A 25,285-nucleotide genomic window follows, 5' to 3' on the forward strand; every position below is an offset into this window, starting at 1 on the left:
AGAAATATGTCATGGGGGAACAGAAATTCAATGAAAAGGCACAGGATTTTCTAAAATTACTAAAAAAAAACAATGAAAAAATAAACATGGAAACGTTTTTTTTCAATTGAAAGTAAGAAGTAGCATTGAAACTTAAAACAAACAGAGATTATTACGCATATGAGGGGTTCTAAAAATACTTTAGCATAAAGAGCGAGGTATTTAAGAGGAGATAAATACCTCGCTCTTTATGCGATAGTATTTTTAGTAATTTCAACTATTTATTCTACGGCCTTTCTGATTCAGGGGTCATTCTTAAAGAATTGGGACAAAACTTACGATTTAGTGTAAAGAGCGAGGTATTAACGAGGGTACAAACCCCCTCATATACATAATACAAATTTAAGAATATAAAAGTTTGTTACGTAAGTTAAGCATAGAGGGAACTGGTTGACAACACCGTCAGTCTTCTCCATGTAGCCCTGTCCAGGGCTAAGGATGGGGCATTATTTGGGTTGATGTTGCGATTGAGCAGCTGTTGGTTTATTAAATCATCCCATCTTGTGTGCGGCCTTCTTCGGGGGTCTTTCTAGCCATTTTCTGAGAGATTTAAGTCCGAGATGATTGTACTTCCTGGCTGAAGGGCCGTATCCTGGCGGACTGTAAAGTCTAATGCCGTATCCTTTACCTGTGGGGGGATTCTTAGTGAGAGACGGAGTAGGTGGTCATACCACCTTATAGAGCGTCCTTTTAACTGGGTAGAGAGGCTCGCAATCTTGAAGGTCTTCAGGATCTCAGTATTGCGGATCTTGTCATACCATTTGAAGCCTTCGACTCGACGCAGGTGTCTAGCCTGAACAACATCGACCCTTCTTAGCTGTGTAGAGGCTATTGGTCATGTTCCAGATAAGTACAGCATGATGCTTGAGACTGTAGCGTTGTAAATTCGGGCTTTGGTATTGCAGTGAATTTGTGGTTTGTGGAAGACTGCTCTCGGGAGTCGTCCGAACGCAGAGCTTGCCTTGTCTGGCAAGCTCTGCTTGGCCGGCAAGGCTATCCGCAGGTAGTCTAGAAAAGTTTAAGGTACTTGAGTATTATATGAGAAACACTCGAGACATTGCCCAGTTTTCGTCCCGGTTAGTTTGTAATGTATAGTGATAGAACATAGTGTCTGACCACAGATAGCTATATTTCTAAGATGGGTTAACCGGATAAGAAGTATTTCTGTTTTTATGAACTTGCTAATTTAAAATGTACCTAATCCTTTAATTTACTCTATGTGGTGTAAACGATTGTCTCAAGGCGATGTGTTTATTTCAGGTATATATGCATGCAGGGGGAGAGGGTCTTTGGGACCATGTAACGTCGAAGTACCAAGATGTTAAAAACTCTTATTTTTTACCTATAACAAATAAAAATATACATATAAAAATGCATATTACATATGAAAACATACCCCCTCCCAAGGACATATTTATTGCTCCAAAACGCTTATATATAATTTATTGGGTCCTCTTCTGTATTACTATCACCCATTCCGAAACTACCTTTTACAAATATTAATAAAAAAATATAAAAAGGCTTAAACTAATTACTAAAAAAATTAATATAAATCAAAAAAAAAATTTACAGCCATTGATTGTGCTAATATTAATACTATAATAATTACACCCCTCTCTCAGAGTCCAAGTTTTCAGCTTCGTCAGTCAACTTTGAACATGCGTCATTGCTGGCTGATGGCTTAAAACCAAGTTAACGATTGACTTAATATTCCCAAAAAATGATCTTTCATATCTTTGTTATTATTTTGTAATGCTAACTTATGTAATAGTCTAATTTTCTAATTTAGCTTACCTGCTCACAGAAGAGGGAGATAATTCCTAGGAGGTAGATTCAATGAAACCTGTTGATAAAGTACAAAACGGACAAAAACTGAGTGATTTAAGCTAGATATTAACATATACAGGGATCGTCATCAGTAGATTTATTCTACTGATTATCGATTACTGACTCGTCAGTGGTGATTCTACTGATGACGATCGCTGTATATATGTGATAGAAATATCTGAACTTTTGTACCTGTTTTTTTTTTTTTTTTTTTTTTTTTTTTTTTTTTTTTTTTTTTTTTTTTTTTTTTTTTTTTTTTTTTTTTTTTTTCACTGTTTCAATAAATGGTTTTATCCCCCCTTGAAAATTTATTTGTTCGTCATAGATAGGCAGTGTGGTGCAAGAAGAAAATACCTAATTTAAGGTGTTACATCAAAAATAGTCCAAGAACCTTTTGAATGTAAGACTATCTTTTATCTCCGATCCATTAACGTCCTTTTTCTTTTCTAGGTTGAAATTAAGAGCTGAGCTGTAAATTTCAAATTATGAAATTAAATCTGTGAGGTCTGTATACTGTTGCCGTCTTTTTGTGTGATAGCCTTTATTTTCACAGAAAAAGGCGTTGCAGCAGACGTGGCCCCTAATAATTATAAAGTTTAAATAAAAACCAAGGGTTCTCAACCTTAAGTAAAGTTAATTTCAATAAAAATATTGCTTTTCTTTATCTCCCTTTCTCGTATTTTAAAAGAGTTGGAACCCTTAACATTTTTAAATCTATTATATTTTTTTGCTCATCCCTTGCTAAACGGATTTACTGCTCATCTAAGCTCATCTACTCCTTGTGTAACCTCTCCGCCTCAGCCAAGGAGCCGCTTCCTGAGTCAGGAAACAAAGAAACAAAAGAGTCACAGACATTTTATTCTATTCATCTTAATAAAAATTGTTTAACTTGTTTAAGTGAAACTTTCTTATTTTGTATACTTACAGATTATCGTATACTTGCTACTTGCCGATCCTAAAGAAAGGAATTATTTAAGGAACCCTGATAAAATCATTGAGTCAATTGGAAAGGTGACCTTGCTCAAAATCATAGTCGTGGAATGTTTTTATTATTGTTATTATTACTAAAAGAAGAAAAAGAAGTATCGCATCTTAGCGCTAAATTAATAGAATGGTAATTACAAAATGATAAAATAGAACAGTACTTTAAATATAATTGTTGAAGCGATTCTTTCATTTTTAAGTTTGACAACTTAGAGGAGTAGGTTTATGCTCCGGAAGTGAGTTCAAAGCTGGAAAATCGGTCACTTCTGATTGGAATATTTCTGGAAATCTAAGAATATTCTAAAACATACTCTTGGAGCTATTGGAGCTATTTTGAGCTATGCTTTGTGTCAGGGTTGTATAGGAGAGAAAGGTTGTACTAATATTTCTTTCATCTGCTTAGTGCTTATCATAAGTATGGCTTACAAATCATATGAGGCCTAGAAGATAGAAGCTATTTTCTATGTAGTACCAAATTTTAGTCTATATATTGGATTTCATAAAGTGGACAGCATCATAAACTGATGTTTGGATTCATGAAATTTTCCCATTTTCTTGGGTAATTTCCTGGTAAAAAAGAAAGAAATGTATTTTTTCAAATGCCTTAGCCGCACAACAGAGTTATCAAAGTTCTATAAAAGTGGAGTTTCGACAGGATTTTGGGGTTTCTTGAGCAGGATTTCTTAGATTCCCGGTAATATTTTTAAAGAGAAACAAGTGGAGGCACTGTTTTTCGCTTCAACATGTTTCTAAAGTAAATAGAAATCGTAATCTTTTTTAATATTCGAATTTTTAAACGAATGTGGTAAAAAGATTCGGCCCGTCTGCGCGCTGACAAAATTCTAGCCAAGATACAAAACAATTAAATCAAGGTGTAAGGGGGGTTACAACCCCCTTCGCCCCCTTGGATTCGCCAGTGGATCTCATGGACACTCTTTACCAGTGTAACCAAGGTAGTAAAGCAGTGAGCTAGGACGTAGTGTTTTATTTTGTTTAATTTCTCAGTTGCAGAAGTTTGTTACATAGATCTATTACAGAGATTAAATAAAAAAAAAACAAGTTTTTTAAATGGAAAGTAAGTAGCAACATCAAAACTTAAAACAAACAGAAATCCAATGCATTTGAGTATAATGCATCACGGATAGAGTTGCGTAAATTAATGAAAATTCGGGGGGGGGGGAGAAATTTGCATTTCAATATCAAAAGTTACATATTTGTTTTTCTAATTATTTCAATCAAACTACAAAAAAAGGCTTTTTCAATAGAAACTCGTGTAAAAGTTTTTTTTTCAAAATCTTGAGAGGGGCACAGGCTCTTCCTGCTCCCTTCCTCATTGATGCCCAATGAATAGATAGATACTTGTAAATGAAACCATAGAACAATGTACAAAAGCAAAAAAAGATCAACAAATCATCCTTCATTCACCATATCCTATAACAAAAGGAACTAACATTGATGCTTTTAAGCCCCATTGATGCTGATTGCACAAGACAGAAAGGCAGAAAATTACACAGTAGTTTACAAGGCTCTCTCAACAATCATTCACTGAAAAAGATATGAAATTTTTTTTATAGAAGTTTATTTTTTTATAGTGCATAGTTTTTGAAGTGTAAAGTTTCATAGTAAATTTTCAGAGTATAAAAATCATTTTGACGATTTTGTTGTCCTCCATTCTTGGGTGAGGGCATATTGGGTTTGTACGGAAAGGGTGGTCTTTTAAACTCTAAAGGGGGCTCATCTCTAATTCTTATTTAAACAAGTGTTTTGAGTACTAGCTTAGCTAGTCTGGAAGGGTAGAAAAGTTTTCACCTGCTGGATATGAGTTTGGTGGCACGTCTTTCAAAACTGTTGTATGTTTTTTATAAAGGTTTTTGGCTTTTGGGGAGGGAGTGGACAGGTTATATTTAACTAGCCGCAGATTTTTAACATTGATGCTGAAGTTTAGTTCACTCTCAATGGTAAACCAAAGATCTTGCTCTTTATTTACAAAGAAGATTGGGTGGCTTCTTAGTACTTAATTCCCTTAAGTGTGACATCTATGGATACTCGGGTTATATCCATAGACCGAAAACGCGGCAAATCTGTTCAATTGTGTTTTTTTCACCATCATCATTCTGGAATATTTCTTCAAATTGGGTGTGGCGGAACGGACATAGCCCTTTGACTGTCATTTTAGCCAGCCCTTTGGCTGGCCAAAGAAAAAGTCAATAATAAAAATGGTAAATACATAGCTCTTTTTAACTTCTTTAAATGTATAGTCGTCGACTTTTTCTAATGGAAGACTAGTCTAACAAAAGCTGCAGGTCTTTGGTGTGTCTCTGGTTAACCTATAGGCCTACATTTAATAGAGCACATACTCCACCCCATTAATGTGCAAATATATGCCATGAATTGCGTCCTTAATCGAAAATGGTAAAATTCTAGTTAATTCACTTCTTGGTATCTCAGGAAGGGTTTATGTTAGGAAAATGGAACTCTCAGGGCTGAATCTACAGACTTAATTATGTCTCAGGAAGGTATTTTGAAGCAGCTAACTCCACTCCTTCTCCCTGTAGAGGATCCTGACCTTTATAAATAGGTGTGTCATAAAAGTGAAACCTTGCAAAATAGATCTTCTGCTTAAATGAAGTACAACAAAATTATTTTCAGCTTCATAACTTTGCTCAATTCCATTTTATAAGGTTTTAAATATATGCAAATACATTTCCTAAATTTTGAAAAGAAAATTACCATAGCCTCTAGGAACTATAACTATAGCTATAGCTATATCCTATAACTATAACTATAGCTATAGCTATAACTATAGCCTATAGGAACTAAAGTTTTAAGATTTTTTTTTTAAACATTCTAGGGAGAAAATTGGGGCTGGTATTTTCCCTCCCGCCACCCCTTTTCTGTCCATTTTCAATCATATTTCATTTTTCAAAGAGTAGGGCAAACCCAATGGAAAATCAAGTTTTGAATTAGGTTTTTAAGGAAAATTTCTTTTAGCTGCTCAAGTATCTATTGTGTCAGCTAATTCCCTTTTCTGATGGTTCCCTCTCAGAAAAATATTCCCTCTGCTTAAAATTTTCCTCGATCAAAATTACCTCGTTTTGTAAAATTACCAATTTATTTAAAATCAGCTCTGACTCATTCTTTTATTTTCCTGTTTCAAGGTACAGGGCATTTTGCATAGAAAAATTTGGTCCAATACATAATTGGCTTAGCCTGAGTGAGATAAACGACTATGCAGGTATATTTCAGTTAAATATTTAATACTAGCTTCATGGGGGAAGGAAATTTTTCTAAGAAGGGGTCCAGAATTTTCCAGCATTACTAAAAAAAAACAATCAGAAATTAAATAAAAAAACAAGTGTATCAATTTGCCCCCTTCATTTGTGGAGTATTTTCCATTCATTCTAATATTTAATGTTGACCCTTACTTTCAGTTGGAAAAACTTGTTTTATTTAACTAAATATCTAAGATTCAGCTTTATCCATATAATGAATCATATTTTGAAATTGGCTTTTCATTTTTGTTTTGGATTGAAAAACAGGTAAAAAGTTGGTCAAAAACCGTTGAAGAAAAAGAACATTTTATTATTTTTAGGCAAGTTTGGATTATTTTCTAAGAAAAATTCAAAGTGGTATCTAGATCAGCGAATAGATGGACCTGAAACTAATGAACCAGGTGATATCTTGTCCTCTCTTTGACAGATACAGCAGCAGACTGGTCAACCAAGTCGAAAAGTGGTAGACGTATATTATAAACTTATGTCAATCAGCTCCTAAAGAAATGTATTTAGTTTTCAGTGGTCCTAAATTAAAAATGGCCTTAGGCGTAAAACCAATGATAAGTTTGTAAAAAATAAAATTGTTCCAGGTTTAATCACACGGTGTTACTATGGGGAGACCGAAACTATGCCAAATCAACCTGAAGAGAGCAAAACTACCGCAATGGTAAATGGGTAAGTCTCAAACCTCTACTTCCATTGTTTAGTAGGTATCCTAAATTGTGGGTCATCTGACCTCCAAAGACTAATTCAGCATCTGTAATTTGTCTGTTTCCATATTCCCCCCTTTATCATATGACGGGTTACAATGGAAGAAAGAATAAACTGTTGCCAGTGCTAGAACCCTATATGAAACCTGCATGAACCCTATATGAAAAAATGGACAACTTTCATAGCTTAAAGCCCTTGCGCTAAGGGGTGTTGGGGGGTCATTTCATCTCAGGAAGCCCAGTGTTTGACCTCTTGATTATTTTGAAAAAATGACTATCTTTAAATTTGTTCTGATGTCTTTGATCAGAGGGTAGCTAAAAAGAGCATGGAAGCGTGGCTAGTTGCCTTTTGATTACTTTTGACTCTTAAAAAAGTGCACTGAAACTTTAAATTTCCAATTAAATGACAACCCCATAGTTGTACTATGTCGCCTATATATTGCTCTGATGACTTCTAATTTGGTTTATGAAACAACAGTTCTATTGAAGAGGTTGTTGATTACAAATCTAAGACTAATATTGGAATAGACAGTTGTCCAAAATTAAAAGGGATCCATGGAACACTTGCGAAGCAGCAAACAAAACATTAAAAGTTAAAAATGAATATATGAATATATATTCTGTTTTCAAGCATTATATTTTGTCGAATGTCACAGCTTCCGGTTTTTCTGGGTTTGTTTCTGGAGTTTCTTGATATTATTATTCACCTGTTAAGTTTAGTCATTAGCTTAATGAACTCCTATTAGCTTAATGAAAGACACTGGTAAACTAATAGAGATAAAATTTTGCAACACAATAGGTTTAATCAGTTTAATATAAATATTCTAATATTTATTCTTTAAATTCTTAAACACTTCTTTGTTTATTAAAGTAAAAAAAGTGAAACATTTTAAATGTATTTTTTTTTCAGTAAAGTGTAGTATTATGTTCTGGTCATGAAAAGGCATGGAGTCGTCAGCCCTATTCAGGTTTATTTTTGCTTGTGTTTAGTTTGACCCGGTTATTTATTGTAATTTCTCTTTGTTTCTGTTTTTTTTGTGATTTGTGGTAATTTTAAGATTGGAATAGTTTTTGATTTTATTTCTTCTCATTTTTGGCTTTATAAGGTTCTTTGCTTTTCTTTGACAAACTTCTGGCCTAAACTACAAAATTCCATATTTTTGGAGATTGGAGTAAGGAACATATACTAGAGGATTCTCAGATATGCTGAATTTAATGGTGTTATTTTGGAGGCAAGATTCCTTTACTTTTAAGGGGTGTTTTCTCCTTTTTTCGAAAGTCGAGCAAGTTTTCTAACGTTTGTTGCTTTTGATGGGTAAAATTAAAGTTAATGAATCTTATATGTTTAAATCAGTATAATAAACCGAATCTTTTGTGTGTCTATTAATATTGAAATTCGGTATTTTAGAGTTTCTGTGAATATTGAGCCATGTCGCTCCATACCTAGACCTCGTTACAACAAACTGCCGTCACATAAACAAAGAAATAGTTCTAAGGGAGAGGGGTAGAAATTGATTTATAATCCCCAGCACCGTAACCATCGTTTTCTATCGTTGGGTATTCCTTTTCTTTGGGGGGGGGGTTGGTTATGAAAGGAATTTGTAAATATGTGTTAAAAATGTGAAATTGATATCTACTCTCTTATGGTTTCTGGGAATATTTCTTGTCTACACTGTTATTATGAAAGTAAAGAGTGACATGAAATTGCAAAATGAGCAAATTTATTCATTATAAGAGGGTGTTTTCCTCACCTCATATACATCATGCTCGCTGAAGCTTCAGAGTGTGCTCAATAGATAAGAACTTGAGAGTTTAAGTCCTCTTTTTAAAGTCCAAAGGCACTGGAGCCCAGCCAGCCACATGGGGTTGGTGTTTTCTGGGGGGGGGGGCTCTATTCCGAGGGGGATTTGATGCTGGGAAAGGTTTTTTTGCTGGGGGTTGTATTTGGTATCTTCCAGTGGGATTAAATTCCTAGAACCACATTTGATACCCACAATTGTCATGTATTTAATGCTTTAAAAAATCAGAATTTGGCTCTGTATGTTGAACTAACTAATGAACTTTTGAATGAGGCTACTATTACCCAAATCTCGTACTGTACTTATTAATAATATTCATTTTTCACATAGCACCAATTGGTTAAACTGAGTTAAATAATTATTAATTGAGGACATTTGTTAATCGGCTGTAAAAAAAAAAACACTATTTATAAATTTTTGCTCTTAATAGCATTTTCTTTTCAACTAGTTTTATTAAATATAAGGTTTAATTTCAGATTGGAGAAAAATTGAAGGAGAAAAAGGCCCAATTCCTTGGATGAACCCATTAACCATTTTCCTTGAAATTTAATAACTTCTACGGTCCATTGATTAGATTCAAGTAACCATACATCTGAATGTAATGAGGTTGGACATCCTTGTTCTAAGCACTTCTATAACATGGGTGTGCCTGTTAAGCAACGTTCTTGAACGAGAATTTTTGCGCGAGGAGTCTTAATAATAACAACAGAAATCTTATTTGATAATTTGGATAAATTTAGGATATTTTTCCTCTGTACTATGTGTATGTCATATCGCATTTTCCAAGTCGTTAATGGAAATGTTTACTCGGGCCGTGTCTTTCCTGCTTTAGTTGATGCCCTTCGTAGAACATTCGATGTATCCTCCGAAAAATGCATCTTTTGGAAATTTGTTTCAAAAACTCGCTCCCCGGGGAAAACATTATCCATAGAGAATCCCCCCTCCTTAAAAAAAAAATCGACCGACAATTTCTCCTTGGAAAACTCTCCATATTTAAAATTGAGCAGCCTAAGGAAAATTAAGACGATTTGAAGGAATTAGCAAAAGAGGATATCAGAAATTCTACCTATATTCCAAAATAAATTTTTTTTTGAAAGGATTTAAAAAAAAATTTGATGCTGCCTCCTAATATATAAAGCTCGTTAAGCTTGATATTACAACATCAAACACACCAAAGAATTCCTGTGTTTCGGCTGCGGAGAACAGCGGTAATATTTATTATATTATCAAATATTTATTATACTACAAGTGTTTATTTTGTTTATTTATTTCATTTCATCAAACAGTTCGTTGTAACGAACTATAGGAGCGACCCGGCTCAATAGTAAACGAAACTCTAAAAAACGGAATTTTTATGCTAAAAGATACATCAAAAGAATCGAATTTTTATGCTTATTCTAAATATATAAATTTCATCAAATTTAATCTTTGTCATCAAAAGATACGAGCCTGAGAAAATTCGCCTTATTTTGGAAAATAGGGAGAAACACCCCCTAAAAGTCATAGGATCTTAACGAAAATCACACCATCGCATTCAGCGTATCAGAGAACCCTACAGCGAAAATTTCAAGCTCCTATCTACAAATTTTTTTTCCCCAGGGGTCATCGTATCGACCAAGTGGTCCTAGAATCTCGCAAGAGGGCTTATTCTAACGGAAATGAAAAGTTCTAGTGCCCTTTTTAAGTGACCAAAAAATTGGAGGGCACCTACGCCCCCACGCTCATTTTTTCTCCAAAGTCAACAGATCAAAATTTTGAGATAGCCATTTTGTTCAGCATAGTCAAAAACCATATTAACTATGTCTTTGGGAATGACTTACTCCCCCACAGTCTCTGGGGGAGGGGTTGTAAGTTACAAACTTCGACCAATGTTTACATATAATAATGGTTATTGGCGGTGGCAAAGAGGATTTTTAATCTTTTGGTTTGCTGCCTAAGTTTTTATAATGAAAATGAATTCTTAATTTAAATTTTCCTATTTGAGTGACGAGAAGGTTTTATTATGAAAAAAGGGTTTGTTCAGAATATATGTTTTTTTCAATCATAAAACGAATTAAACAGGAATCCTACCCTTTAACTTGCAACAGGGTCTATCGGACGACAAGCATAAAAAAGCAACTGCGCGTTATGGTCTTTTGTCAAGCTGGAGAAAAAAAAATATTCTGCTCCATTTCCTCAGACAGGAGCCTCAAAGTCCACTAATCCCCATCCTCCAAAAAGAATAAAAATTAATAAATGAATGCTATCTTTTTTATTCTATGATGCATGCATAGCTAGTGAAGTATATATAGTAATGTGGCAAACCAAGAAAAAGAAATTTTGAAACAAAAGCGATTCATGATACCAATTCTGATTTTTCACCCTTAACTAATGCTCTGGCTTTAATTAATGGATATCTGCCAAACTAGACATTTCAAGACCACGTCTTTACTACAGATTTTTATGACACTTGGTATTAACCAAGTGACATATAGCAATCGCCAATTCTTTCGGTCTGTCGGTCCCGGTTTTGCTACTTTAGGCACTTCCAGGTAAGCTAGGACGATGAAATTTGGCAAGCGTATCAGGGACCGGACCAGATTAAATTGGAAATAGTCGTTTTCCCGATTTGACCATCTGGGGGGGGGGTGGGGGGGCCGGTTAATTCGCAAAAAACAGAAAAAATGAAGTATTTTTAACTTATGAGTGGGTGATTGGATCTTAATGAAATTTGATGTTTGGAATGATATTGTGTCTCAGAGCTCTTATTTTGAATCCCGACCGGATCTGATGACATTGGCGGGAGTTGGAGGGGGGAAACCCCTCCAACCCCTCCACTCTCTTTACTGCTTCTACTATGAAAAACTCACCGCAGCACCAAGCCACTGAAGTCCAACACAGCTACGCACGCTCCTCTATCCCAATTTATTCAGAGCCTCCCTCTTTACACCCTCCCAGGAAGTTTCTATTCCCTTTAAATCTTTCTTTATGACATCCTCCCTCCTCAACTGCGGACAGCCTGCTTTCTGTTTAGCCCTAGACAGTTGGCTGAAAAGGACATTTTTTGGTAATCTGTCATCCTTTATCCGCATATTGTGCCCCAGCTATATCTACCTTTCTCTCATTACAGCCCTACAAAGCGGTATTTACCTACGATATTTGCACCACCTACTGTTTGAAATATTAATATTATGATTAGGTATTTGCAGAAGACATAAACATTTATAATTAACTTTAGAGGTATTTCCAGAAATTCTTTGCCACAATTGGTAATTATCTAACCTAAGCGATAAATCGAAAAAGCGAAGGATCTTTAAAAGACCAAAAACAGTCCTTTTTTTTGTTTTCTCCCTCCCAACAAATTTATTCGTTTATGTTTGAAACGCAGAGGTTTATTCTGATAACCATTTCCATAAGACAACGCGTCGTAAATTCTACAAACCTGTGTACCACTTAGGCTTTTATAATCTAATATAGATTATACGATAAAACTGACCCAAACTGCATTAAAATTACGTGGCATGTTTCCCGCTCTATGACTTTCATTCAAAGTTAACCTCATAGCATGGAGGATCAAACGGACGTTCAATGTGATTACGTGATTAATACAAAGGGACGGGTACGAAGAAAAATCACGTTCAAGTCGGTGATTAATCCCATAAGATCGGTGATTTTTCACCCATAAGAAAATCAAAAGCTTTTTGATATTTCTTTTATTTTTTTTTTATTTTTATTTTTTATGTTTAAACCGTCCAAATAGTGGACGGATTTTGCGTAAGAGATGAGGATTAAAAATTTGAGAAAAAATACAAAAATAGCATTATTTGGACGAAAACAATGATAATGACAGGGAACACAACGAAAATTTAAATATTTTGGAGCCTAACGATCTGAAATCTCGCCTCCCAACTTGGGAGAAAACAAAAGGAGAAAATTGGAAACAACTTGGGAGAAAATCGCTATATGTCACTTGGTTAATACCAAGTGCCATAAAATCCATTTATAAAGACGGCATTCGAGAAATATCAGGCTAGTTGAAACTCATTTTAATTAAAAATCATTATATTGTAGCGAAGAAGACAGAAAGAAGCGAGGGATAAACCAAAGTCTATAGCAGATTAGTAAATTAAAAGTAAAACACTCGGTTTATGACAACTTTATTTTTGACCATTTTTGTTCTCTGGTGTGCATTTAAAGTTTTTCTTTGACCCCCCCCCCAGAATAAAAATCCCTGAGACGGCTGAGACCTGGAGCAAATATTACCTTTGATGATGGAATTGCCTTTTGGCTTCCACAAAACTCATAGATGTTGCTAAAAAAAAAAAAAAAAAAAAAAAAAAAAAATCAGACGAAGATATAGCACCAGGTCTCAGTGTATTTTTGCATTTTGCCACAAAAACTCCCTGTACGTAAAATGTATTTGCATTTACTATTTTGATATTGGCCACTTGCTCAAGGTTGCAAAACTGTGTGAACATTATATTTATTATTCAAGAGAATCAATAAATACCTTTTTGTTGTAGCGAGAATTAAGCAGTTGTTCTGGCGATAACCATAGTCGTGTACCATAATTTGAGTCCAGTCCAGATATCCATTGGCTATTGGTTGCTTCAATGATACCGCCTAGGTCCCCGATCTTCACCTCTCCATTACCGCCAATTAGAATATTGGCAGCTAAAAGTAAAAACAGGTAATTTTGCTTTTAAATTTTCGAAAATTGCAATTAATTATTTGCCAATTATGTTTCAGAGCTCAGAAAACAAAGACTCTTGGTTAATTATATTAACCAATGAATGAACAACTGATGATGTTTCCCTAGGTTTCTAGGATTATGAAAAACTAGCACTTTACTGAAAACACAAAATCCAAGAATAGGAAATAAGAATATTAATTTAAGAGTTAAGAGTAAGAACGTAACGTGACAACAGCGAGGCAATCTATAACGGTTTTCATAGTTTTACACCAGCTGTGATACCAGTAACTTTAAGCATACAATTAAAATTATCTTAAAAACTTGAGCATAACAATAAATATTATTTTAATAGCCGCAAAGTCATTGAATAGCATACACAACTACGAATTAATTTATCAGGTCACACATTGATTTCACAAGCTATTATATCAATAGTGAGGAATATACAATTTTTAATTGTAGAAAAAAGAACCCTTTAGTTACTCGAAATGAAAAAAAAAACACCATAGTATGAACTCCGGAAATTGGGTTATTTCTCTCTATAAAACGCAAAATTTTTAGTTATTTTAGAAATTCTAACGCTAATGTATAGTAAGTACTAATCAAACAGTTAGTGGTAACAAACTATAAGTAAGGAGTGATATGACTCAATAGTAACCGAAACTATAGGAAACTTAGCTTTCATAACAATATCAATAATAAAATGGGTCAGATTCCAAATATGAAAATATATCAAATTTGATGTTACCCATCAAGTAAGGAGCCTGAAAAACTCGTTCAATTTTCGAAAAAGGGGAAAAATACCCCAAAAACATTAATGATCTTGATGAAAATCCCACCATCATATTCAGCATGCCAGAGGACCCTAACCTAGAGGTTTCTAGCTCCTATGTGCAAAAATCCGGAATTTTTCTTGCCACAAGAAAGATCACAGGTGTGTGTTTATTTGACTCTTTTTTTCCCAGGAGTGGTTGTATCGAACCAGTGATCGTAGAATATTAGAAGAAGAAAAGTAAGGAATGCGAGATTTGATTTTTTACAATCTGTTACAAAATTAATGTGAACACTATTGCAAAGAGGTTTATCACCCTGTGATTAATAACTATTATATTTATATTATGATTAATAGATTAATAACTATAATTATTCTTATTTTCAGGCTTTTTTTAGGCTTTTATTTTTAGGCTTATTATATTTCTATAATACGGTCTGTCAGAGGGTTTCATTAGTTTATTTATAATGATTTATTTACGTTTTAAGCATGACTTTTTTTTCACTACTTCTGTTCCCCTTTGGTTTAAATTAGTTCTGTACTTATTTTAAAAAACTTCTTTTGTTGAAACACCTTCTGTTTGTTAAGTTAAAAGAATTAATTTCTGTAAGTTTTGTTGATATTTTTTTTATGGATGAATAAAAGCCAGAAGATGTTGGGGTGCTCTTCATATTCTGGACAAAATTTTGCTAGGAATTCTAAAAATAGCTATATTATAGAACTACAAATGGTTGGGTACGGCTACTAGTATTTTAAAAAATGTGAACAATTTTGGGAATTTTTTTGGGGGGGAGCTGTTCCGTCGTATCTACTGTTACAACCTTTGATATAGACGAATAATGATCAAACACTTCGTTGTAGGATTTTTTTTGTGTGTGTTATATTTTGCTTTAATAGCTTGTTTGTTTACATTTATGCATTTTGAGCTAGTATATTAGCTAATATAGTTCCAATTTGTTGCAAAAAGAAAGAAAGAAAAGGAGATGAAGAATCCCTTCCAAGATTTGTTTCCAGTTGCGATTCCCTTGGTTCTGAAACTTTTATTGAGGTGTCTTCACGGCCTGAAATTTTAATGCGATCAAAAAAAGATCACACTAAGAATATAACACACTAATAACACACACTTTCAAACTAAGAATCAATACAACCATTTTTTTTTAAACATTCTTTGTCGCTGATGAGCTCCCTTCGGTCAACAAATCAAAATTTAGTATCTACTTGTCCTTTCCGTCCAATATTCCCTCACAGTTTCAGCTAGGTTGCTTAAGGCGTTAATCTATACCATTAACCGTATATGAACTATTGAAGACGTATCATTCTGATATCTGGGATGGAGATAGTGTCATTTGATTTAGCTCAACATCACCTTCAATATTTACAGAAAGTTTCAAATATCTTAGCCGTTCCTGCCGTATTGCAGATGAACCATTTTGACACCCTGGATGCATACAGTTCACCGATTTAGTTCAATATCCCCATCGGCATTCCCTCAAGACAGAGTGTTTTTTGATTTAGTTAAACATTTCTCTCAACTTTCGGTGAAAGTTCCCACTTAATACTCTTAAATGTTCCCGAGTTTTTGCATATATGCCATATTGACATTCATAATGCACTTAATTTCTCCTGAATTAGTTCAATATACCTCTCGATATTCACTCGAAATTTTTACTTAATACTGTTAGTTGTTCCTGAAATATTATAAATGCGCCCTTTTTTTACCTTTATGTTCACAGTTGCTTTTGACTTTGTTGTACAATGTTTGTTTATTCCCTGAAAGCTTCTACTGTGGTCCATGGAACTACCTGAGATACTCTCAATATGTCTTTTTGGCAATCTTGATGCACATAGTGCGTTTTGATTTTGATCAGTACCATCTGTACAATTATCTGAAAGTCGCCTTAATACCCTAAGAAGTTGCTGAGATATTTTTGATATGCCCTTTTTTCAACCTGAATGCAGGTAGTATTTTATCGTTGAATTCAATTTGCTCTCTGATCATTCCTTGAAAGTTAAACTTGATATCAAAAGCTGTTCGTGGCATGTTGCGGATACTGTCTTTTGACAATTTGTTCGGGATTTATCTCAACATGCACAGAAGGTTTCAGCTTTATACTTTAAGCAATTCTTGTTATATTATATCAACTTTATGCGATTCTTGTTATATTATAGGTTCATCATTTTGACGAAATGGATGCACATAGTATCTTTCGATTTAGTTTAGAATCCTCCTCCAGCATCCTCTGAAAGCGTCTACTAAATACTCTTAGCCGCTCTTGATATTTTGCAGATGCGCCCTTTCGACTACTTAGGTGTATATAGTATACTTTGATTTTGTTCGACACCATCCTCACCAATGATTGAAGGTTTCAACTTAATACCCTTAGAAATTACTAAGATATTGCAGATGTGCTCTTTTGACTACCTGGATACACATATATTCTTATGATTCAGTTCGATTTTCTTCTCAGCCTTCTCCTTAAACTTTAAACTTAAAACCCCTAGCTGCTCAGTTATTGTATACTAGCCATTTTGACAATCATGATATTAGTCTACTTTTAGTCTACTTTCATGTTTAATTCCTGGTCTGACATGTTGAGAGCCAAAGTAATTGGACAATATCAACGCGGTAGCTCCCGAAAATGTCTGGGACAGCACTGCAACGCAACTGTGACCATGACTGGGGTCTCATTCGGAACTGGTTTTAGACTGATTGGAAACCAGTAACATCTAGTTTGCATCGTGGGTTGGACCTCACTTCCTCAAGGCCATGGTCACACAACAGTTGCATGCACAATCAGTTAGCAATGCTAGTCTCAAAACAGTTGCCCCGTGGCCGCTGGGCCCTAGTCGCTCCTGAGCCGTTCTTAATAGTGCAAATGCGTCTTTCTTACGACCTTGTTACACGTAGTACACCTTCCTGACTCTCATACAGTTCATCACCCTTCTCAACATCCCCGAAGACCTCACTAAATTTGATTTCCAAGGATTTCAATAAAAGGGGTGCCAGAATTGATAATAAGCAAAATACGCTTAGCTACATATATATATATATATATATATATATATATATATATATATATATATATATATATATTAGTTCTTCATCACTTTTTCGATGGTTTTTATCTCCGTGGGGCTCTTAGAAAATGTAAATTTTTTAAATCACACCTCATCTACCCATGTAAGTTTTTGCCCAGAAAATTTCTTTTCCGCCAAAAACTAATCCATGCTACCCCCGCCCCTCCTTAGGTAGTGCTCATTTTCACATTTAGTATTTATCTTTTATTGACTAATTCAGTTTTTAGGAATACATTTGTATCTGTGCTTTTCCTATATCACAAAATGTTCCAGGAAAGTCTAAAAGGATTTGTTGATAGCAAGCATAATTATATGTGAAGAAAAAAGATCTTGACCAGACATCGCAACCATCTCGAGGTTTTCGCTCTTGTAATGTATTTAGCCAGTCTTCAAAATTTATCCTTTTATAAATTTTTTATTTCGGAAAAACTTATTGTCTATTGTCTGCAAATGATTGACTTTTCTTTTCTTTTCTAGATAATGAAGTAGCTGGGCAGTAAATTTCGGAAAGTAAATTTCTCTGTATAAGCCTGTTCTCTGTTGCATTCGTCTTTTTGTGTATAGACGCTTATATTTACATAAAAAGACAGTGCAGCAGAACTGGTTTCTTATAATTTTAAAGTTTAAATAAAAAAAAACAAGGGTTCTAAACCTCAAGTTAAATAGAATCTCAGTAAAATTTGCGTATATTTTTTTTTGCTCCCCTTTTTATATTTTACTAAAAAAATAGAACCCTCAAAAAATTTTTAATCAATTTTGCTTCAATTTTTTGCTCATCCTTCACCTAACGAATTTACTGCTCATTGAAGCTGTGCAATTATGTGGCCTCTGCTCCTGCCAAAGAACCTCTTCCTGACTCAACATACAACAACATTTTTTTATTTTATATTTTAATATAAATTTAATCAATAAAATATTGTTTCTTTGTATTCTTGCAAACTGCTTGTTGTTCTTAGAGCTAGGGATAGTTCATAGGGACGGAGTACAAGATAGAGAAAATTAAAATAAATACATAACTATGTTTATCAAAACAATTTATGAAGAGCACTTACTATACACGAACAACTATTGTGTACTTTCAACTTTAAGCATCCCCTTTTAAGAAGGGGATGCCATGAAGGAAAAGTGATTTTGTGGTTATGTTTCAAAAACAGTTTCGACAGACCTATTTTGGGCCCGCCATTTTATATTTGCGGATTAATGCTAAACTTAAAAAATGTAGCTAGGACTTTTTTATATATAGAGTGAACCTGATAAAAGTAGGAAAGGGGATCTTTCTTGTCCAAAAACCCCAATGCCAGGGTTTACTGCATCTATATGCTTACTAATGGCGAAGTAATAATAATCATAAAATGTCTAAAATAATTCATTCTTTCAAATATATAGACCATTGGGTAAAGAATAATTTCAATTGAAAATATATTGCGTATTCATTGAAGAGGCAATGCTACTAATTGTTTTGGGGAGTTAAATGAGGGTTCCACAACTCATATTAATGGCCTTTTCCGTTTCTTTTTGTGCTGGATTTCTTCATTCAATTTAGTGTGTTTGGTTTAAGATTGTTAACTTAGAGGATTCGACTTATGCCCGCTCTGATCTCTAAAATTGTGTCTTTTCTTTCGCGAAAATGCATCGTTTTCATGCATTGAATTTTTAAATCAAATAACAGTGTATACAGTACTTTTGCGTTGACGATAGCTTCTGGTCTATGGATGTGCATCCTAACCCCTAAAAACCTTTGAGCGTTTTCATGAGTATCTAGGCTTGTATGAGAAGCCTAGAGGAAACTTTTAAGAACCTAATAAAATTATTGAAGGAGAATTTTTATCGTCCTTCAAAAGAACTATGCAGTAAGGTCATGGAAATATGGCATATATTTTATGACATTTTACAAAATGTTGAAGATTAGCAAAAAAATATATAAAACGCCTTTTAAACCGTCGATTGTTGAAAAGACGCTATACTTTTGACTGTGGGGGAGACCTGTACTTAACGCTTTCGGTCTCTAAAACTCATGAAAATTTGGTTATAATAGATTTTGAGTTGATTGTAAATCGAAAGTAACTCTAGAACAAAAGAGGTTATAGCATTAAGCGTTAATTATTTATAGCATAAGTGCAACAGCATTTTTCATAAGCTTGCTCTTTGGGAAACAAGTTTTTTCTGCTGTTGTAATTGAAAATACCCTTTATAACAATTTTTTGGCCGATTCGAGATATAAGGCTCAACCCCTTTTCATAGATTGTTGGCAACAGTAGTATTTTTTTAGTAATGACTTTAGTGCAATCAGGCTTTCTAAACATAGGAATTGAGTATCCCTTGTGAGGTGTTTCTTTACCTACCGTAACGGTGATACTAGTATATAGCTAGTAAGAATAGTGGGTACTCAGAAGAATATCCATTGACACCCTGTTATATCTCTAGAAGCCGTATTATTAATCCTTTGGAGGAGTATAAACAGCTTTCTATGAGCTCTGCAGAACACGGGCATTCATTTTTGGGAACAAGCTTTGTGTAAAATTTGCAGAGAAGTATAATTGAGATGGATGGCATTGTGTCCAGAGAAGGTATAATTTCACCATGCTTTCTTGCCCAGAAGGAACAAACCCATTCGAGAATATCTACCGCGTGAATGGATGGTGAAAATATATTTTTGAGGAGATGGGATTAATCAATTTTCTTTATAGCTTTACCTCCAAAGATGAAACAAGGGTGTTGCACGATCTTTGACTGACTAACTGATTTTTTTGTGTGTTCTCTCTGTCTTTGATTTTTGGAAACTGACCCTCTTGGCAATAGATCACTTTTCTGTCTCCACAAGATATGCCTGTGGGTACCGGGAAACCTAGTTTGTGTCTCCATTTCTAAGGACATTTGTCAGTATCAGTAAAAAAGTGTAGAGAATTCTTTACCTCAAAACAGCGTCGATCTGAAAACACTGTCAATTAGTCCAATCTGTTTTAATGTATTGCACCTTGCATACGGTAAAGCCCTGCTTGTCCATAAATGTGGTCATGATAAAAGTTGAAAAAATCAAAAAGAAAGTGTTCTCCACTAATATTTAATATTTGCACCATAATGCATTTTAAATTACACAAGCCGATTTTTTTTCTGTTGACAAGATTATTACCTGCCCTTTAAATAAAAATGGTTTATGGCCTCTTTTGAATTATATTATTGAAAACAGGAAGTTTTGCATAAAAAGCAAAAAGTTCAAACCAAACGAGAACCAAAAAGTAAAATCCAAAAGATTTTGCATAAACTCTTAGTTTGAGCAAAATAATTTTGATAGATCAAGCAGAAATCCATAAGAGAAGGAAACTTAAAATGAAGAAAAATGAAAAGAGTGAATGAAAGCAAGCTTAGAATGAACGTAAGTTGCCGTAAGTAAGGGTGGTGATGTCTAGTGCGGGCTAATCAACAAAAAACTTCAAAAATCCTCAGAAAAACCGGTAATTTAAGGCATTACTTAAAGTTTATTTTAGCTCTTTGGATGCAAGTTTCGAGTAGGGACTATAAGAATGATTGATAAAACCCAGCAGATTAAATACGATTTTACGTTTTATTCTGACACAATCTTCCTATATTAGCTGTCTTACAAAACAAAATTGAGTCTTCGTCAGTATGGATATATACACTGTCTGTGTCAACTAGAATTTCCCTGTGGACATTGAGATTGGCAAAGCCATTTATCCTACTTTCAGACGTCACGTTTCTTAGGTATGTCTTGATTCTCCGAAGTGTAAAAGGAGCGCTCTGTTGTGCTGGTCGATACAGGTATAGTGATTAAAATATTAAGTAAGATATGGATGTTCGGAGAGATTGCTTTGCCACAAATATTTAGAAAATCAGTTGCATTGACATGGTGTGCCTTGTTCCGTTAGAGAAATTTTTGTCAAATTTTTCTTTCCGCCATCAAACGTTTAAGGTGTTGTTTTCCAAATCTTCTTCATAAATTTCGATCAACTTCAAAAATGGCTCTTTCATCTCTTTACTTTCTTCACTATTCTGTTGATAAGTGTGAAGCAAACAGTGAAACCCTTTTAAAATATTCTTGTGCTTTAAGAGACGTTCTTCTATAAAGTTTTATACTTTCAATCCAGAAGATGAATCAGTTAATTCTTTAAAATTGTTCTGTGCTTTCGGCTGAGACATTTCTTCTGTGTATCTGCCTGTCTACAATCCTTGTAACACTAATTGTAGTTCCATTCTTTTTGGCCCAATTTCCATTCAATTTGGCCAAAGAAAATAAAATCAGTGAAAAATAGAATGTTAAACTTTATTTTGCCGTGGGGGGAGGGAAGGTGTCAGCACGCCATAAGTTGAACACCTTACGAATCGTGCATGTTGTTTCAATATCTCTGAAATACTTTCAAAAAAGCGCCTTGTTGTTCTAATAAAATGACCCTTGTGTTTCAGAAGTAACTCTTAAAGAGTTGGGAAAAATTCAAACATTAGTGTAAGGAACGAGGTGCTGAGGAGGGGGTAACCCCCTGCATATATATAATAATTTTTGTTCGTTTTAGGTTTTAATCTTTTTCTTTGTTCAACATAAAAAATACAAAAACGATATTATTATATTCCAACAGAGGGCAGAGCTCGTAAGGCTGGGACAGTACAAAAGCATAGAAAAAGCATCAACATCACATCATAATAATGACTCCAAAATATAACACGGCAAAAGGCAAACAAAATAGAAAAAAAAATTATAAAAGAGAAGTAACAAGGATAATTAAATCAATAAATATCGGGCAGGAGGGCGTGGGAGGCCATCCCAGACACAGGGACACAAAAACAAAGCACACAAATAAGAAGATCAAATAATTTAATTTTTCATCATCAATGGTGAATAATCAAAATTTTAACAAGCAATCTTTAATATTTGCTTTTTTAAATTTAGCTTAGATTTTTGGGATGGATCAAACAGAATTCTATCATTCAGCTTATAATTGTTAGCAATTAAGGGTATTTGGTACCTAATCGAAAACCTTGACCTTTCAGAACTTACAAGGGAATTTGGTACATCCTAGACCTCCGACAATCCGAACGAGGAAGTAAAATTAACAAATATTTGTCATAGAAATAATATGTTTGAAAAAATTCAAACATAGCCTAAAGAATGAGGTGTTGAGGACCCCCTGCATATACATAATAATTTTTGTTCGTTTTAAGTTTTAATGTTATTTCTTACTTTTAGTTTAAATGTTGCTCTTAATTTATGACTGTTTTTTAAATAATTCCAGGAAATCTGGCCCAACGTGTAAGAAAAAAAACCCTTCTCATGAAAATATCCTCTTGACAATTCAATCCGTGAAAATTTACGCCAGACAATTACTCTGAACCACAATTTCGATCAACTTCAAAAATGGCTCTTTCATCTCTTTAGAAAATAAAATCAGTGAAAAATAGAATGTTAAACTTTATTTTGCCGTGGGGGGAGGGAAGGTGTCAGCACGCCATAAGTTGAACACCTTACGAATCGTGCATGTTGTTTCAATATCTCTGGCGGGGTGTCCATATTGCTGATGGACGGGTTCTCTTTGGTAACAAACGTAGTGAGAGCCAATTCAAGTTTTGTTCCACTTCCTTTTTGTAGCTCTTTAATGTTAACAATGCTTGATATAGCAACAGGGCCCTTGACTGATACCTAGTACTTTGCTCAATCTTTGACAAATTTTTTAAGGCCTACTACCGCTCTATCTTGATAGGTCCATAGAACTTGTTTGCTTGCTTGCTTTTTTTTTTTTTTTTTTTTTTTTTTTTTTTTTTTTTTTTTTTTTTTTTTTTTTTTTTTTTACTGAACTAAGTATTTACAGTATACATTACAATATAATAATCTTCTGATCTTGTCAAGTGCCTGACAAAAGGCTCTTTAGAAGGGCAGTCCAGTAGACGTGAAACAAATATACCCTCATTCAAAATTTGATTCAATCCAAATTTCAATTTTCAACCCATCAACTAACAGTGGTCCCCCAATTACCTAAAAAAAATTCACATAATACCAATCTATTAGCTTTATACAAGTTCGTAATTTTTCCTTTTTTCATTTCAAACACCATAATTAGTTAAGGCCTTTTCATTGTAGTTGCCCTGAAAAATTATTAAGTACACCAGCTTTGCCTGAAATACTTTATTAAAGACACGGCTGAATGTGAAAATTGCCTTTGCTTTTGAAATTTATTCTGCTTTTCAACTGGCTGCAAACTACCACGTTTTCTTATATTTTCTCATGCTATCGATAAATGAGTTTCTTAAATTGAAATTGCTGGAACTCAAATAAGGAGAAATAATATGTAAAAATATCGTACAGATATGTAAGTTTCTGAGCCATCTCTATTTGACAATACGGGAGAATAAGGACACGAAAAAAAAACGAAGCTATCCACAGCAAAAAAGAAAATAATAATTTTGCAAAAAAAAAATCTTATTTGAGCCATGATTTCAATGAGGCTTTTTCAGGAAAAGACTTCGCGCTTCTGATTTTTTTTTTTTTTTTTTTTCTTAGCAACTAAGCGGATTTGAAATTTTTTTCCACTCAACCAATTTTGCTTAAGAAAGCTATAATAAAGAAAAGTCAGTACTTGGAATTCTTTTTTTTTTCTTTTGTTGTCCTGTTGCCTTGCATTGTCTTGCTTTGCCTGCTTGGTCTCCGAACTTTTAAGAAAACGCTCTAGTATGTTACTTTAAAATCTAACCCAAAATAATACTCGAACCTTATTAGAAACTATATAGGATTAATCAAAATATAGCTCATGCTTTGGATACAAAATATTTTGTTGCTAAACTCCAATTCAGCTCAGGTTCGTTTTGATGGAAATTGGCATTAGGGCATTGTCAATAGTCCTTATCGAATTTATTTGTTATGGCACTTGGTATTAACCAAGTGACATATAGCAATCGCCAATTCTGTCGGTCTGTCTGTCGGTCCCGGTTTTGCTACTTTAGGCACTTCCAGGTAAGGTAGGACGATAAAATTTGGCAAGCGTATCAGGGACCGAACCAGATTAAATTAGAAATATTCGTTTTCCCAATTTGACCATCTGGGGGGGGGGGAGTGGGGGGCCGGTAAATTCGGAAAAAATAGAAAAAATGAAGTATTTTTAACTTATGAGCGGGTGATTGGATCTTAATGAAATTTGATTTTTGGAATGATATTGTGTCTCAGAGCTCTTATTTTAAATCCCGACCGGATCTGATGACATTGGGGGGAGTTGGAGGGGGGAAACCTAAAATCTTGGAAAACACTTACAGTTGAGGGACCGGGATGAAACTTGATGGGAAAAATAAGCGCAAGTCCCAGATACATGATTGACATAGTTGGAACTGATTCGCTCTCTTTAGGGTAGTTAGGGGGGGGGGAGTAATTCTTAAAAATTTGAAAAAATGAGGTATTTTCAACTTACGAACGGGTGATCGGATCTCGATGAAACTTGATGTTTAGAAGGATATCGTGTCTTAGAGCTCTTATTTTAAATCCCGACCGGATCTGGTGACAAGGGCGGGGAGTTGGGAGGGGGAAACCTAAAACTTGGAAAAGACTTAGAGTGGAGGGATTGGGATGAAACATGGTGGGAAAAATAAACACAAGTCCTAGATAGATGATTGACATAAACGGAACGGATCCACTCTCTTTGGGGTAGTTGGGGGGGGGGTATTTCTGAAAAATTAAAACAAATTAGGTATTTTTAACTTACGAACGGGTGATCGGATCTCAATGAAATTTGATATTTAGAAGGATATCGTGATTCAGAGCTCTTATTTTAAACCCAGCCGGATCTGGTGACATTTGGGGGAGTTGGGAGGGGGAAACCTAAAACTTGGAAAACACTTAGAGTGGAGGGATCGGGATGAAACTTGGTGGAAAAAAAATACGAGTCCTAGATACATGCTTGACATAACCAGAACGGATCCGCTCTCTTTGGGGTAGTTGGGGGGGGGGGGTTAATTCTGAAAAATTAGAAAAAATGAGGTATTTTTAACTTACGAACGGTTGATTGGATCTCCATGAAATTTGATATTTAGAAGGATATCGCGTCTCAAAGCTCTTATTTTAAATTCTGACCTGATCTGGTGACATTGGGGGAAGTTTGGGGTGGGGAAACCTAAAATGATGGAAAACGCTTAGATTG

At 34.4% G+C, this 25,285-nt stretch overlaps 1 protein-coding gene across 2 annotated transcripts in view; it reads left to right on the plus strand.

Annotated features, from left to right (window-relative positions):
- Nucleotides 1–4,964: 4,964 nt before the first annotated feature.
- Nucleotides 4,965–25,285, plus strand: part of LOC136033739 (uncharacterized) — an 84,869-nt gene continuing 64,548 nt past the window's right edge. For both annotated transcript variants that reach the window (XM_065714633.1, XM_065714632.1), the window contains exon 1: nucleotides 4,965–5,069. The gene's annotated coding sequence lies outside the window, so the exon portion shown is untranslated. The remainder of the gene's footprint in view (nucleotides 5,070–25,285) is intronic.

Source organism: Artemia franciscana, chromosome 12 (genome assembly GCF_032884065.1).
Source record: "Artemia franciscana chromosome 12, ASM3288406v1, whole genome shotgun sequence".
Classification (NCBI taxonomy): Eukaryota; Metazoa; Arthropoda; class Branchiopoda; order Anostraca; family Artemiidae; genus Artemia; species Artemia franciscana.